At 42.5% G+C, this 17,836-nt stretch overlaps 1 non-coding gene across 1 annotated transcript; it reads right to left on the bottom strand.

The window, feature by feature from the left end:
• Nucleotides 1–4,243: 4,243 nt before the first annotated feature.
• Nucleotides 4,244–4,325, bottom strand: TRNAS-GCU. The gene has a single exon. It is a non-coding gene; the product is annotated as a tRNA-Ser (tRNA).
• Between the last annotated feature and the right edge of the window lie 13,511 nt (nucleotides 4,326–17,836).

Below are 17,836 nucleotides of genomic sequence, written 5' to 3'. Positions count from 1 at the left end.
CCTTCCAAGGAGTAAGTGTCTTTTAATTTCATGGCTGCAATCATCATCTGCAGTGATTTTGGAGCCCAGAAAAATAAAGTCTGACACTGTTTCCACTATGTTTCCCCATCTATTTGCCAGGAAGTGATGGGACCAGATGCCATGATCTTAGTTTTCTGAATGTTGAGCTTTAAGCCAACTTTTTCACTTTCATCAAGAGGCTTTTTATTTCCTCTTCACTTGGAGCAGTGGCTGCGCGGGTGCAGGAGGGCTGAGAGAAGCTACTCCACGTTCAAGGTCAAAAGGGGTGGTGGTGAGGAGCTACCCCTCATTCAAGGTAGGAGAAACCCAAATAAGACAGTAGGTGTTGACAGAGGGCATCAGAGGGCAGACACACTGAAACCATAATCACAGAAAACTAGTCAATCTAATCACATGCACCACAGCCTTGTCTAATTCAAAGAAACTAAGCCATGCCCTGTGGGGCCACCCAAGACGGGCAGGTCATGGTGGAGAGGCCTGACAGAATGTGGTCCACTGGAGAAGGGAATGACAAACCACTTCCGTATTCTTGCCTTGAGAACCCCATGAGCAGTATGAAAAGGCAAAATGATAGGACACTGAAAGAGGAACTCCCAGGTCAGTAGGTGCCCAATATGCTACTGGAGATCAGTTGAGAAATAACTCCAGAAAGAATGAAGGGATGGAGCCAAAGCAGAAACAATACCAAGTTGTGGATGTGACTGGTGATAGAAGCAAGGTCTGATGCTGTAAAGAGCAATATTGCATTGGAACCTGGAATGTCAGGTCCGTGAATCAAGGCAAATGGGAAGTGGTCAAACAGGAGATGGCAAGAGTGAACATCGACATTCTAGGAATTGGCGAACTAAAATGGACTGGAATGGGTGAATTTAACTCAGATGACTATTATATCTACTACTGCGGGCAGGAATCCCTTAGAAGATTGTCCTTAGACAAAAGGAAAAAAATGTGAGAGTGATAGTTGGAAGGCTACAAAGGCAGATAAGCAAATTAAATAATGAATTTTTTAAAATTCATCTCTTTTAACTCTCTCTTGCCCTTTTCTTGGGTTAATGAAACCCTACAAACATATTTCCATATACAGTTTTATCTTCATTGCTTTAGGGACTTGGATTTGAATAGCCATAGGAAATGCAGCTGACCCCTTCCCTCCTCCTACGCTATCTGTTCTAATTTTGCTTTCTCAATACCCATTTAAAATATACAAGGATTTTGCTACCCCCCTCCAAGATTTTGCATCTTTCTGCTTAATTAATTACCCCCAACTGAAAAATGACTATTCCACATACTTGGAGATATATGGTAATCAAGCAACTAAATGCTCCTTTTGCTAATGACATGTTTTTTCAATATGTTTAAATGAGAGGCTTATTGGAAATTATTCACTTTCTTCTAAGTTGCAGAAGAAAATGAAAGGCAAATTATGGCTGTGTAAGCACGTGCTTGCTCAGATTCTGTTCCACTGAATTAATCTGCCATCCACAGAGCTATTGACAGCTAGCTCTTTCCTTGAGCCATTTCACTTACCAGATGGAAATGGTTAGAAATTTAATTTCCTTGACGGGTCATTTAGGTTGGAGACCACATCTTTGTAACACAGAAGCCACATCATTCACTGGAAAAACTAAGAGAGCAACAGCTTCCGTTAACTGTTGCAACCGTGGGGAGGAGTGTGAGTTAAAAGGAATTCAGGTCATCACTGATTTTTCAGATGAGGAGACCGAACGGGGTTGATCAAAATCAGAGCTGAAACTAGGAACTAAGAGTTTTAACACTCGACCTCCCTCTCCCTCCCTCGCATCCTGCTGCTACCAGTGTTCCTGAAACCTGTGTGGTTACTCGGTAGCGTCTGACCCTTTGTGACCCCATAGACTGTAGCTTACCAGGCAAGAATACTGGAGTGGGTTGCCATTTCCTCCTCCAGGGGATCTTCCCAACACAGGGATTGAACCCCAGTTTCATGCATTTCTTGCATTGGGAGGCAGATTCTTTACCACTGCAACACCTGGGAAGTCCAGTGTCTGTGGTAAATAAAAGGAAATTCGATGAGTCAGAACATCAAACCAGTGCTCTGTGACAACCTAGAGGGGTGGGATGGAGTGTGAGGTGACAGAGGTTAAAGAGAGAGAGGAATGTGTATACCTATGGCTGATTCATGTTGATGTATAGCAGAACCAGCACAATTTTGTAAACCAGTTATTCTTCAATTAAAAATAAATGAAAGAAAATGTAGCTTGGGGAGAGGCACTAGAACAGACCAACAAAGCACACTTGCAATTTTTTACAAATTCCTTAATTACACAGCTTCATGCAATCACAGAAGCTGCCCCACTCACACATAGCCCAGCGCCCACACAGTCCAAGGGAGGTAATTTATCATTATCTTATAGCACTCAGGATGGGCAGTTCCAGGCAGAATGAAGAAGAGGGGCAAGGGTCAAGAGCAATACAGATGGAGCTGCTCTCCTCTGCTCTCCAGTCCCCATCCCTCCCATCAGCCCAGGCTGATCCCTTTTCATTTAAAAATCCAGACACATTGGATAGAAAGCTCTGCTTACCAAATCTGCTCTTAATAACCAATTTTTATCAAACTTTATTTGATGGAACCAACATATGTCTGTTCTTAGAATAAAGTACATCTATTGGTCCCACTGCTAAAATGACCCTGCCCAAAAGTGAATGATGTTAAGAGTGGTCTTTAAAAGCCTTAGAACCAGAAAGAAAGGAGTTTAAATCCAAAATCTATCACTTCTTAGCTGCAATGCCCTGCCTGAGTCATTTATTTGTTCATCAATACCTTCCTCAGAGGCTTCTCAGTGGTGGTAAAGAATCCACCTGCCAATGCAGGAGACACAGGTTCAGTCCTAGGGTGGGGAAGATCCCCACGAGGAGGAAATGGCAACCTGCTCCAATATTCCTGCCTGGAAATTTCAGTTTTCCAGAGGAGCCTGGCAGCACACAGTGCACACATGCATACATCTTACTGAGTACACTGCTGCTGCTGCTGCTAAGTCGCTTCAGTCGTGTCCGACTCTGTGCGACCCCATAGACGGCAGCCCACCAGGCTCCCCCGTCCCTGGGATTTTCCAGGCAAGAGTACTGGAGTGGGGTGCCATTGCCTTCTCCAACTGAGTACACTAGCCTATAGGAATTCAAGACTTCCCCTAGGAAGGGTGGCTGGAGCTGAGATCAGAAGGACAGTGCATGAGTATGTGCTAAGTCACTTCAGTTGTGTCTGACTCTTTGCAGCCCCATGGACTGTAACCTGCCAGGCTCCTCTGTCCATGGGCTTCTCCAGGCAAGAATAGTGGAGTGGGTTGCCATGCCTCCTCCAGGGGACTTCCCGACCCAGCGATTGAACCCGTGTCTCTTAGGTCTGCTGCATTGTCAAGAGGGTACTTTACCACCAGTGCCACCTAGGAAGCCCTTGAGCGTACAGTAAGTTGCTGCGATGAGGAGGAGCCTGCGTCCCGGGCACAGTGCAGTGCTGAGAGGGAACACATCCCACCCGGGAGGCTGAGTCTGGGCAGAGCGAGCTGAGAAATGGGGCACATGCTGAGGTCAAAGAAACAGAGACGGGCCTGTGGCCAAGGAGGTTTGCCCTCATTCTAGGTGGCATGGGGGTTGTGGGGCATGATCAGATCTAAGCAGAGAGAGCAGACTGGAGGACAGCATGGACACAGGTGTATGTGTGGGAGGCGAGTGCATAATCCAAACAAGAGCTGGTAATGCTCCAGATGGAAAGAGTAAACAGAATCTAGGGGATTTTTCAAAGCTAAAATCAATAAGCCTTAATAATAAATTGGATATGGGAAATGAGAGAAAGGGGTTAATCAGAGCTAACTCATACTGCTTTGGCTTATGTAACTGGGTAGGTGGTGGTATCATTCTCTGAAAAACAGAATTCAAGGAGGACCAGAGTGGTGACATAAACTTCTGAGCCTCAGTTTCCTCATCTGTAAAATGGGGATGAAAGTGAAAGTGAAGTCGCTCAGTAGTGTCTGACTCTTTGCGACCCCATGGACTGTAGCCTACCACACTCCTCCATCCATGGGATTTTCCAGGCAAGAGTACTGGAATGGGTTGCCATTTCCTTCTCCAGGGGCTCTTCCCGACCCAGGAATCGAACCCATGTCTCCTACATTGTAGGCAGACGCTTTACCCTCTGAGCCACCACGGAAGTCCTAAAAAATTAAGAACCACCTCCAGTGTAAAACATCAATGACAAGGATGGGATACGAACCCACGCGTGCAAAGCACAATGGATTAGCAGTCTATCGCCTTAACCACTCAGCCACCTCATCCCACACAATGGGATGCACCCATGCTAAGTCTCTTCAGTCATGTCTGACTCTTTGCAACCCTACGGACTGTCATCCACCAGGCTCCTCTGTCCATGGCATTCTCCAGGCAAGAATACTGGGGTGGGTCGCCATGCCCTCCTCCAAGGGATCTTCCTGACCCAGGGATCAAACTTGCACCTCTTACATCTCCTGCATTGGCAAGTGGGTTCTTCATCACTAGCACCACCTGGGAAGCCCAAAATGGGGATAGTGATATCTATATCACAATGTTGCTAGAAGCATTAGAGAAAGTTCCCAGAAAGTGACTGGTGTGCAGCCCTCTCCCACATGAACAGTACTTATTCTCATTGGCTGTTATTTCTTGATCTGATTGTAAATTCAAGGTATCAGATGTCTATTTATTTTCACTCTCTTCTTTGATCGTTCTATCAAATTGGTGCTTTACTGATCTAATCACCTTAAATAATCTCTATTATGCCATCTTAGCAAAATAGGCAGAGTAGCAATTGCTCTCAAAAACTTAATATTGTAAATGGCACTGCTACAGTTTAGTTCATAATAACTTACTTTGCTCTTCAAGGGAAAATATTGATTGCAAATGCCATTCCCAATATCAGCCAAATGTTCCCATGCAAATGTATTTAGTAACCAGGGATGTGATAATGGGTCATTTAAGGGAAGCCAAAAAACACTACTCCCAAATTCAAGGGAGAAAAAATAACACGTACTCAGCACTTCAGAGTTCATAAAGTGCCATCACCCACACTGTACTAATGAAAACTCACATTGTTTAGGGGTGCGTTGGTGAGGAGGACAGTGAGTGCTTTCATAGTTATTTTTACATGTGGGTCTAGGTTGGAAAAGCACCTTGCTGTAGCCCACAAAACAAGGAAGTAGCAGAAGAGACTAAAATACAAGTCCTGTGGTTCCCCATTCTAAATATGTCTATCGAAATCTCCCAACGGCCAATGTTAAGCTATTCAGAGGAAACAGTAAAAAATCATGCAGCCACTAAACAGAGGCCAGGCAAGACCACTGAACTTTCATGGTGTCATTTGTCAGTTATACTGGAGAATGTTTTATGCACACTTGAGAAGAAGGTGTATTCTGCATTTGGATGGAATGTCCTGAGGATATCAATGAGATCCATCTCATCTAATGTATCATTTAAGACTTGTGTTTCCTTATTAATTTTATCTTTTGATGATCTGTCCATTGGTGTGAGTGGGGTATTAAAGTCTCCCACTATTATTGTGTTACTGTCAATTTCTCCTTTTATGTCTGTTAGTGTTTGTCTTATGTATTGAGGTGCTCCTATGATGGATGCATAGATATTTACAATTGTCATGTCTTCCTCTTGGATTGATCCCTTGATCTTTATGTAGTGTTCTTCCTTATCTCTTGCAATCTTCTTTATTTTAAGGTCCATTTTTTCTGATATGAGGATTGCTACTCCAGCTTTCTTTTGCTTTCCATTTGCATGGAATATATTTTTCCATCCTCTCACTTTCAGTCTACATGCATCTTTAGGTCTGAAGTGGGTTTCTTGTAGACAGCATATATATTTGGGTCTTGTTTTTGTATCCATTCAACCAATCTGTGTCTTTTGTTTGGAGCATTTAATCCATTTACATTTAAAGTAATTAGTGATATATATGTTTCTATTGCCATTTTATTAATTGTTTGGGATTGATTTTGTATATCTTTTCCCTTATCTTATATTTCTTGACCATATAAGTCCCTTTAACATTTGTTGTAAAGCTGGTTAGGTAGTACTGAATTCTCCTAACTTTTGCTTGTCTGAAAAACTTTTTATTTCTCCATCAATTTTGAATGAGATACTTGCTGGGTACCGTAATCTTGCTTGTAGATTTTTCCCTTTCAGTACTTTAAATATACCCTCCCATTCCCTTCTGGCCTGCAAGTTTCTGCTGAAAGATCAGCTGTTAAACGTATAGGGTTTCCTTTGTATGTTACTTGTTGCTTTTCCCTTACTGCTTTTAATATTCTGTCCTTGTGTTTAGTCTTTGTTGGTTTGATTAGCAAGTGTTTTGGCATGTTTCTCCTTGAGTTTATCCTGTATGGGACTCTTTGTGTCTCTTGGACTTGATTGACTATTTCCTTTTCCATGTTGGGGAAATTTTCAAGTATAATCTCTTCAAAAATTTTCTCATACCCTTTCTTTTTCTCTTCTTCTTCTGGGACCCCTATAATTCAAATGTTGGTGCATTTGATATTGTCCCAGAGGTCTCTGAGACTATCCTCAGTTCTTTTTATTCTTTTTACTTTATTCTGCTCTTCAGAAGTTATTTCCACCATTTATCTTCCAGCTCATTCTTCTGCTTCAGATATTCTGCTATTGATTCCTTCCAGAGTATTTTTAATTTCAGTAATTGTGTTGTTTGTCTCTTTAGGTTTATTCTTTAATTTTTCTAGGTCTTTGTTAATTGATTCTTGCATTTTCTTAATTTTTTGTTCAATGTTCTTAATCATCTTTACTATCATTATGCTGAATTCTTCTTCAGGTAGTTTGCCTATTTCCTCATCATTTATTTGGACTTCTGTGCTTCAAATTTGTTCCTTCATTTGTGTAGTATTTCTCTGCGTTTTCATTATTTTTTTTTTAACTTATTGTGTTTGAGGTCTCCTTTTCCCAGGCTTCAAGGTTGAATTCTTTCTTCTTTTGGTTTCTGCCCTGCTAAGGTTGGTCCAGTGGTTTGTATAAGCTTGTACAAGGTGAGATTTGTGCTGAGGTTGTTTTTTTTTTTGTTTGTTTGTTTGTTTGTTTTGCTTGTTTTTCTTCTGATGGGCAAATCTGAGTGAGGTGGTAATCCTGTCTGCTGATGATTCCCTCATGTTTTGGGTTTGTTTGTTGTTTAGACGAGGCATCCTGAACAGGGTACTACTGGTGGTTGGGTGATGCCAGGTCTTGTATTCAAGTGGTTTCCTTTGTGTGAGTTCTCACTGCTTGATACGCCCTAAGGTTCATTCTCTGGTAGTCTAGGGTCTTGGAGTCAGTGCTCCCACTCCAAAATCTCAGGGCTTGGTCTCTGATCAGGAACAAGGATTCCGCAAGAGATTTGTTATGGCATTAAGTGAGATTAAAACAAATACCCAAAAACGAGAAACCAAAGATGAACCCCAGACAAATGGCAGTTGCAAAATCAGGCAAATAATAATTAAAATAATGGAATGTACACATATACATATACCCTCACAAACAAAGTCAAAACAGTCCAATAAAATAAAGCACAGTAGACTGACCTGGTGAACAAAGGAAATCAAAAATTATATTTACCAGCTAAGAACAAAACTAATGAAAGCATAAACTGGAAAGCAAAACTAAAGCAAAGTGCCAAGTGGGGAATAAGCCAATGAAAACAAATCTACCAAGCATGCTGAGAGGAAAGGAAATAAAGAAAAGAAAGAAAGAATAGATATGCAAAGTTAGGTAGAGGTAGATAAAGAAGATTTATATATATATTAAAGATTAACTGCAAGGGGAAAGGAACAGTGGGAAAGGCAAACAAAGGAATAAATGTAGAAAAGATATAACAGGTTTAAATTTTTTTCATTAAAATTATAAAAAAGAGAAAAGAAAAAAAAAGGAAGAAGAAAAAAAAGGAAAGCTCCACACAACTGAAAAATCCAACGTAGAGGCAGAGGTTTAAAACAACAATAAAAACTGTGACTGAATATACACATATACATACACACCCATAAGCTAAATCAAGAGTCCGACAAAAATAAGGTACAATAGATTCACCCGGTGAACAAAGGAAACCAAAAATTTTATCTACTAGTTAAGAACAAAGCTAACTAAAGCACAAATGGGAAAACAAAACTAAAGCAAGATGCCGATTGGGGAACAAACCAATGAAAATAAAGCTAACAAATATGTTGAGAGGAAAGAAAAGAAAGAAAGAATAGATATGCAAAGTTAAATAGAGATAGATAAAGAAGATTTATATACATTAAAGATTAACTGCAAGAGGAAAAGGACAGTAGGAAAAGCAAACAAGGGAATAAATGTAGAAAAAAATAATAATAGGTTTAAAAATCAAAAGCTGAAATTAAAAAAGGGGGAAAGAAAGAAAAAAAAAAAAAACAGAAAACTCCACAGAACTGCAAAAGCCCAATGTAGAGGCAGAGGTTTATAACAACAATAAAAAATGTGACTGAGAATAAAAAAAGCTCAAAAGCTTAATTAGATTTCATAATGCCAATAAAATCAACAACAACCGGGGAGGGGGTTGGAAAGGAAAAAAATAAAAATCCAAAGGAATCTATAGAACAAGTCAAAACATAAGAATAATAAATGTTTGAGTCATTGCTGTCAGAGTCCTTTCCCTCGCTGGGAGTCACAGTCCACCTCACCTCCATAGATGCCCTCCAACACTGTGCTGATCTCTGGACCTGCTGTGAGGGCAGCTCAGATTCTAATCTGGTCCTACTCCTGTGTGTTCTTGCCTCCAATGTCTACAGCTATCAGAACTAGTGTGTCTTCTTTTGTGGGAGCTCTCAAGGGTCTTTTATATAGTCCACAGACACAGAGTCTGCCTAGTTGATCGTGTGGATTTAATCTGCATCTTGTACAGCTGGTGGGAAGGTTTTGGATCTTCTTCCTTAGCCACACTGCCCCTGGGTTTCAACTGTGGTTTTATTTCCAACTCTACATGTGGGTCGTCCACTGGAGATTGCTTCTGAGGCTGCCCTGGAGGGCTTGGGCTTGCCCCTGGGAGGGCCAGGCATGGAGGTGGTGCAGCTGCTTGGGTCGCAGGGGTTCTGGCAGCAGCAGGTACTCAGCTGGTGGCTAGGGCAGCAGGAAATACAGTGCTCTAGAAGGGTATGGCAACCAGTTTTGGCCCATATGCTCCACAATTCTTGCCTGGAGAACCCCTCTGACAGAGAAGCTTGGCAGGCCACAGTCTACAAGGTCACAAAGAGGAGTTGGACAGGACCAAAGTGACCCTACGCACAAAGATGCAAGATTTTTTTTTGCCTGTGGCAGCTCTGCCCCAGTGAGAGTTGAGATGAAGATGGTGCAGCTGCTTGGCTTGCGGGGACCCTGGCAGCGCCAAGTGTTTAGGGACACAGACTGCCTCTGCAGCAGGAGTTATGGCCTTATCAGAGTCTTTTTTCGAGCCTCCTGTAGCTGGCAATCAGAAGGCCTCTTTGGCCAGTCTTTCTCTGTAGCTCCACCTGTTCAGGCACTTACAGGACTCCCTTGCCTGGGGTCCTTCTCTGTTGTTCAGCTTGTCAGGCACATGGAGGGGTCCTACTCTGTAGACTGGCTTGTTAGGCACTTATAGGAGCACCCTGGGAGGGATCCTACTCTGTAGTTCAGTGCATCAGGCATTTGATGGGCCAGCCTCTCTACTGTTCAGCTGCTGATGCTGGCATGGCGAGAGAGAAGCTGTGGTGATGGCTCCACCCCCGTGCATGACTCAGCAGTATCGTCTTGCTTCCATGGCTGCCTAGATTTCCTCCACAGGCATTTCCCACGATCTCCTCCCTCCCATCCCCTTGATCCATCTCTTCGAAGTCAACAGCAGCCCTCACACCGGGATTGCTCCACAATGCCTAAACTCCAGCTCCCAGCTGCTGCACCTTCCAGGGGACCTGCGTCCCTGTCCAAGGTATGCATCGCTGAGGCAAGGACTGTCTGAGTCTCATTCCATTTAGGCGGCCACAGATCAGCTGTTTCACTCTCAGCCTTAAATGTTTCTCCTCTGACTCAGACAATTGCCCCGATGTGGGGATCGGACCCCTGCTTCAGTTCCCCCAACCCACCAAGGGCAGCTTCAGTCCTACTAACACTCCTGTTTTTCCCCCTAGTTCCTTCATCCTACCTGGTTTTTCTTGGGTCTGTATATTCTTTTCCACTGGTCAGGTACTCCTGTCCGCTCTCAGCTGGTATCCTGCATGCATGTCTGTGTCTGAAGGGGTATTCCTGATGTATCCGTGGAGAGAGATGTGCTCCACGTCCACCTCCTCCTCCGCCATCTTGTTCTCCTGTCAGTTATTGGTTCATTATTGTTGTGGTTGCCATTGAAAGACAACTAGTGGTGAATTATTAGTCTATGCCAGATCACGTTCTGCTAAAAGTTCATGGTCTCATTGAATCTGTATAACAACTCATGAGTGGTTTTAAAAACAGAATTTGAAAAAGTATAGATGAGAAGGGAAACTTAGAAAGTGTAAGTTCTTGCCTAGTTTCTAAACTCTGATCTCTTTCCAAAGCCACTGTACTAGGCTAACATGCTTCTGTGGGACCTATTACTATATTGTTGTTGTTTAGTCACTAAGTCATGTCCAACTCTTTGCAATCCCTTAGACTACAGACTTTGCTATCCCATAGCCCCCCCAGGCTCCTCTGTCCATGGGGTTTCCCAGACAAGAATACTGGCGTGGGTGGCCATTTCCTCTTCCAGGGGATCTTTCCAGCCTAGGAATAAAACCCACATCTCCTGCACTGGCAGGTGGATTCTTTACCACTGAACCACCTGGGAAGCCCTATTTAGTGCATGCTGCTGCTGCTAAGTCACTTCAGTCGTGTCCGACTCTGTGTGACCCCCATAGACGGCAGCCCACCAGGCTCCGCCGTCCCTGGGATTCTCCAGGCAAGAACACTGGAGTGGGTTGCCATTTCCTTCTCAATGCATAAAAGTGAAAAGTGAAAGTGAAGTTGCTCAGTCGTGTCCGACTCTTAGCGAACCCGTGGACTGAAGCCTACCAGGCTCCTCTGTCCATGGGATTTTCAGGCAAGAGTAGGGTGTGTGCATAGCAATGTCAAATACTACTAAAGCAAATATCCCAAGTGATTTCATGTTATCCTGGGTCACTTGGAAACTCATGCAATGTCTTCTGTCATCCTAGCAGAAAGGCATTTACTCTAGTTCCACCCACTCAATGAATAAACATCCATGAGCCCTTACCTGGGCCAGCTACAACTCTGGGTTTTCCAGGTTTTATATACAGAGGTTTATATCTCAAATTCTAATCCTGGTTCTTCTCCTTACCAGCTGGAAAAGCTTGGGCAAGTTACTTAGTAGCTCAGATACTCAATTTAATAGTCTGTGAAGTGGGGATGATAATACTTAGTTCCCACATCAAAAGGTAAGTGGAATCTTATGCATAAAACATTTAGCATGGTTCCTGGGACATGGCTGGTGCTCCACACTTATCAGTTATGGTTATTTTATATTTTGATGATCCTCTGGATAGCAGAACAGATGTTAGTTTCATTTTATAGAAAGGAAACTGATTCCAAGGCATGATGTATTTTGTATAATCTCACACATCTTATAAATGGTAAAACAAGGATAAGAAACCAAGTTTTCTAAATACTACTAACAAATCTTTCTTATTAAAATTCCCTATAGCTCTCTAAGAAGGGTGGGCCTTGGTGTCTGAAAGATTTTGAAAGTAGAAGCAGGACTGAGCCAGATTGCATTTATCATGAATGGTTTCAAGATTAAGAGAGGTGGATGATTCAGAAGTGGGAAGAAAAGACAAGGAACAAAGGTGTGGAAGGGAGGGTCAGAGAAAAGGGAGAAGTCATAAAACTGAAGGGCTGGGGGGGGGGGGGGGGGGGGAAAATGTTCAGAAGGTTTCGAGGAATTTGCTCCAGTGCATACAAAGTAAACTTCTCTTCCTTCTGTCTTCAAAGTCGTCATGAAAATCTACCTATAGGCGGCACTAGTGGTAGAGAACCCCCTGCCAATGCAGGAGACGGATGCAGGTTTGACCCCTGGGTCCGGAAGATCCTCTGGAGGAGGGCCTGGCAGCCCACTCCAGGATTCTGGCCTGGAGGATCCCCATGGCTAGAGGAGCCTGGCAGGCTACAGTCCATAGGGTTGCAAAGAGTCAATCGTGACTGAAGCAACTTAGCAAGCATGGGATTCCCTGGTGGTCTAGTGGTTTCACTCAGTGCTTTCACGCACAGGGCCTGGGTTCAGTCCCTGGTTGGGGAACTAAGAGCCCACAAGCCGTACAGTGTGTTCAAAAAATTAGATAATTAATTGAATAAAAGGTCTTGTTTGAGTCTAGAGATGTACAGAGGAGCTTATCCCCATCTAAAGGTGGTGAAGAGAGGTAGCAAATGCACAGAAGGACAGCCCCCACCAAGGCATTCTCATGGACAAGCAATGAGCCCAGGCTATATGTTGTGTAAGAAAAATGAAAGGTGTGAAATCAGATGGTATTTATCAGGTGAAGGCAAAAAGAGGGAGGAAGCAGGAGGAAACAATCCAGTTCTGCACAGTCTGAGAAAACATAACCAAAAGTTTAGCTTCTACCACCCCACTCTTACTCTAGCCAGTGGGGGCCCAGCTCATTCATTCAGAAAGCCACCCATCCTGCCACAAAGCCTGGGAGAGGCTCTTAACATGTGAATACTCTCCAATATCCCTGAAGGAATATGCTTTATTCAGGAAAGAGAGGGAGTGAAACTGGAAAAATGTCATTATTGCTCACATTTTGTTTTTTCCCCGTGAAAAATACAGACATACCAGGAGTTTGGGCTTCCTGGTAGCTCAGTCAGTAAAGAAACTGCCTGCAGTGCAGGAGACCTGGGTTCAATCTCTGGGTCAGGAAGATCCCCTGGAGAAGGAAATGGCAACCCACTCCAGCATTCTTGCCTGGAGAATTTCATGGAGAGAGGAGCCTGGTGGGCTGCAGTCCATGGGGTCGCAAGAGTCGGACATAACTTAGTGACTAAACCACCACCAGGAATTTCCTTAGAGCACTCTGGAAAATCATGAAATCCCCTGAACTCTGCCCTTCGTCTCTGCCAAAAAAAGATGTGGTTGATAAAGAACAGAATCTGCATTGGCCACACGTTCACTGAAGTTCAAATACTCAGACTGTTATGGTTTAAAATCATATTTGTTTTTATATCTCTTGACCTGGATATAATAATAATTGCTGTAATAATTACATCTCTTGATAGTAGGTATCAAGAGAGCTGGAAAATAGATACAAGAGCATGGAGGAAGGCAGAGGGAGTCAGGGAATAAAAGTAGGCTGAGAAAGTTGATATCTCCTTAAGGACTGAACAAATACATCAATATCTTGTTTCATTTGAAAGAAGGCAGTCTCCTAGGTGCTGCGTTCACCCTCCCTTCTCTCTTCATGCCTCCCTCACCCCCATTCAAAGTGAACTAAATAAAAGACCAGGTGGGATGGGAGAAAGATAATGGCATTTGGTATCAAACGATCCAAGTGTGAGTCTCAACTTCCAGCATTGATTGGCTGTGCGATTCTAAATGGAATGACATATCCCTTTGGCTTTGTTTCTTCTCATGTGTAAAACAAGGCTTTGTCAAGGAGATAAAGCAAGTGCTCAGCACCTTTCTATGAATACTTATTAAAAATTAATGGTCAAAAATTAATTGAAGATTTTAATATAATACCTAAAACTATGAAACTCCTAGAAGAAAACAGAAGGAAAACTTCATGACATTGGATTTGGCAATGATTCCTTGGACATGACACCAAAAGTACAGACAACAAAAGCAAAATTAGACAAATAATTTGGGACATCAACATAAAAGAAAAGGAATCCATCATCAGAGTGAAAAGCCAATTGATGGAATGGAAAAAAGATTTTCAAAGTAAATATTATATCTGATCAAGAATTACTGTCAAAAAGTATTAGGTCGGTAATATAAAAACAAATAATCTGATTTGAAAGGGGGACAAGAGACTTGAGTAGACATTTCTCCTTAAAAAGATGACTTTAAATTGCTCAACTAAATGCATCAGGGTAACGTTTTCCTTTTCGCCCAGCTCTTCCATCACCACTCGACAATCACATGTCTGTCTTCTGAGTTAAGCCATTCCACCCATTGACCTGACTGCACTCACAAGCCTAGCCAGCCTGTGATGGCTAGTGCAGAGGCAAGTGAAGAAAGTCTGAGTCAGGAATTCAGGGAGGCCCCCATCTGCCCACAGATCTCAGCAGCTTGTTGGAAAGACAATCTGAATAGGCATGCATGTCCCTCCTTGCTCATGCTTAAGCTTTACTCTGTGAGTGTTTCACCTCCTCATGACTGACGTGAATTAGCATGCATGCACACACCTCCAAATAGGAAAGCACTGCCATGAAGCAGAAGGTTTCTTGGTGAAGTCTGCATTTACTCTGGTTGATATGCATGTATTTGCCAAGAACACACAGGTAAACATGATGATGGAATTTCAATAGACTACACAGTGGTGAGGGCTTCCCAGGTGGCTCAGTGGCAAAGAATCTCTCTGCCAATGCAAGAGATGCCGGTACAATCCCTGTGTTGGGAAGATCTCCTAGAGTAGGGAATGGCAACTCACTCTGGTATTCTTGCCTGGAAAAGCCCATGGATGGAGTAGCCTGGTGGGCTATAGCCCAAGGAGCCAGAAAGAGTAGGACACAGCTGAAGCAACTGAGCATGCACACCACTGTGAGCAAACTATGGTCCATGGATGAACTGATTCCCATTGCCTGTTTTTGGAAGGCCTGTGAACCAAGAAGGGATTTTACACTTTTAAATGACTGAAAAAACTCAAAAGAATAGCATTTTATGATATGTGAAAATTACATGAAATAATGTGAAAATTATATAAAATGCAAATTTATTATCCCTAAGTAAAGTTTTATTGGAGCATATCCATGTGCCATTATTTTCATATTGTCTGTGGCCGCTCTCCCACTACAACAGCAGACTTGAGTATTTGCAACAGAGACCATATGGCCAGCAAAGCCCAAAATATTTACAATCTACCCCATTATAGAAAACGTTTGTTGACCCCTGAGCTCCAGGACATCACTGCTCAAAGGGTACAGATCCATTGATCCCCACAACGCAGGTCACCTCTAAACTCCCTTTCATTCCACCCTGACCTATTCCACTGGCTATGAACTTATTGCTTTCATTCTTGCCCTTTTAAAAACACAATTTTCATCACTTTTCCCATGCCATCTCCCAGTTTGAAAGCCATCTATAGGGCCTTTCCTGGTGGTCCAGTTGTTGGAACTTCACCTTCCAATGCAGAGGGTTTGGGTTCATTCCCTGGTCAGGGAGTTAAGCTCAACCCGCCTCATAGCCAAAATAAATAAATAAATAAAACAGAAAAAAATATTGTAACAAATTCAATGAGGGCTTTACCAATGGTCCGCATCAAAAAAACTGTTTAAAGAAAGCAAAGCAAAACAAAAGCCATCTTTATACAATCAGGAGAAAGAATCTTCCTCTATGCCAACGGTTCTCTATCATTTAAAGGACAAATTCCAAGGGTTGTGATGTACATTTAAAGCCATTTCAATCTAGCCTCAGTCTCCCCATCACTTCTGGAATAAGCATCTAAATTTCCCTCTTTGCTTTAATGCCTTTCACTTTCATCTACCTAACCTATATTGCCTTCAAACTCAGTTCTAAAGCACCACTCCCTTTTTCCTCAGATCCTCAATCAGAAGGCTGATTTATTCAACACTTGTTCTCCCAAAACACACACTTTTTATCAACTTCTGTAGTGAAACATACCATGTTTGTGTTAATTGCTCAGTCATGTCCAACTCTTTGCAACCCCATGAACTATAGCCCACCAGGCTCCTCTGTCCATGGGATTCTCCAGGCAAGAATACTGGAGTGGGTAGCCATTTCCTTCTCCAGGGGATCTTCCTAAACAAGGAATCAAACTCAGGGCTCCTGCATTGCAGGCAAATTCTTTACTGTTTGAGCCACCAGGGAAGCCGAAACATACCATAGTACCTTGAAATGATGAATGTGTGTCTGTCTGTCTGTCTATATATATATGTATAGCCTGACCCACCATATCTACCAGACAGTGAGCTACAAACCATGTTTTCTTCATCTTTATGACTGTAGCACATGGCATAAAGAAAGAACATAATGTTTATAGAATTTAATAAAAAGAATAATAGTTGATTCCTTTTATTTTCTTCTTTTATTTCAGTAATTTAGAACACAATCCTTATAAATAAAAATTGTCATGGGGAGAATGGATGCATGTATATGTATGGCTGAGTTGCTTTGTGGCCACATGAAACCATCATAACATTGTTAATTGCTACACCCCAATACAAAATTTAAAAAAAATTTTTTTAATCTTTAAATGGTAAAAATAGCCGGTGACTTAAGAGGTCTCTACAGTAGGCTTATCCTAAGTAGCTCTGTGACATGAGATAAGCCACTTAAATTTTCTGAGATGCAAATTTCTCATGTGACAGAAGATAAAGATGAGACCTAACTGGTTGACTTTATCTACCTCATGCGAGAGGATGATAATCAATCATAAAAATAACAACCAGCATGAATTCCTATTTCTTAAAAAACTGTTAGTTCAAAAAGTACTTTCATAAATGGAGATCTTTTATTCTGGATTAAAAAAAAAATGAAGCCCAACTAACATAATGTCAGTAAAAGCTCTTTATAAATTGTAAAGTACACATGTGAAATAATATGGCTTTTAGTTTCTGTGATAATAACCACCTGGCATAGCTCAAAAGATCACAGCCTAGCCTGGCAGATCAGGAGGCTGTTTGGAGGGCTCATCGTACAATGCAGAGGAGTAGGTAATTTTATTTTTCACAGTAATGATATGCCTTCTGGCTTCCTCCACTTCAGCTTCCTCATGAGGAAATAGAACACCTTACCAGTGCATGGAAGTTAGAGTCACAAGAAGCTTGACATCCATTTTCTCTTTTAATCCTCAAGACTGCCTTCACTTTACAAACCACTTTGCAAATCAGAAATCCATTCTTCAGAGTGGAAGTGACTAACCTTAGACCTTCCAGCAAGTGACAGAGAGCTGGAATTCGAACCAAGGTCCTCAGACTGTGAGTCTTTAATCTTGCCATCATGCCAAAAGCCTATAGCATTAAAACACAAGAGATCATCTATTCTAACAACTTTAGAGTTTAAGAAACTGAGATTAAGAGATTACAAATGATCTAAGATCATATCATTAGGGAGAAATTCAGGAATCCAGCCAGGATACTTACCCCCGCCAGTCCCTGTGTGCATGCGTCCTCAGTCGCTCAGTCGTGTCCGACTCTTTGTGACCCCATGGACCATAGCCCGCCAGGCTCCTCTGTCCATGGGATTTCTCCAGGCGAGAATACTGGAGTGGGTTGCCATTTCCTACTCCAGGAGATCTCCCCGACCCAGGGATCAAACTCGCGTCTCCTGCTTGGCAAGCGGATTTTTAACCACTGAATAGTTATATTTTATCTTCTGTGGTAACCAGTCTCAAAAATGACCTCCGGTGACCCCTGTCTCCTGGTAATCACACTCTTGTATCATCCTATCCCAGACTGAAGAAGGCTGACTTGTATAACCAATGGGATATTGTGAAAACGACAATGTGAGACTGGGTCATAAAGGCCTCTGTGGCTTCTTCCTTGCTCTCATGGACCATTTGCTCTGGGGAAAGCCAGCCATGGTGTTGTGAGGATAGCCAAGGGCCTTTGGAGAGGTCCAAGCGCAAGCAGACACATGCTGCTTGTGTTTAGA

The sequence above is a fragment of the Oryx dammah genome, unplaced genomic scaffold (assembly GCF_014754425.2).
Source record: "Oryx dammah isolate SB20612 unplaced genomic scaffold, SCBI_Odam_1.1 HiC_scaffold_16, whole genome shotgun sequence".
NCBI lineage: Eukaryota > Metazoa > Chordata > Mammalia > Artiodactyla > Bovidae > Oryx > Oryx dammah.
Note: the sequence above shows the minus strand (reverse complement) of the source record. Positions and strands in the feature narration are given on the sequence as shown.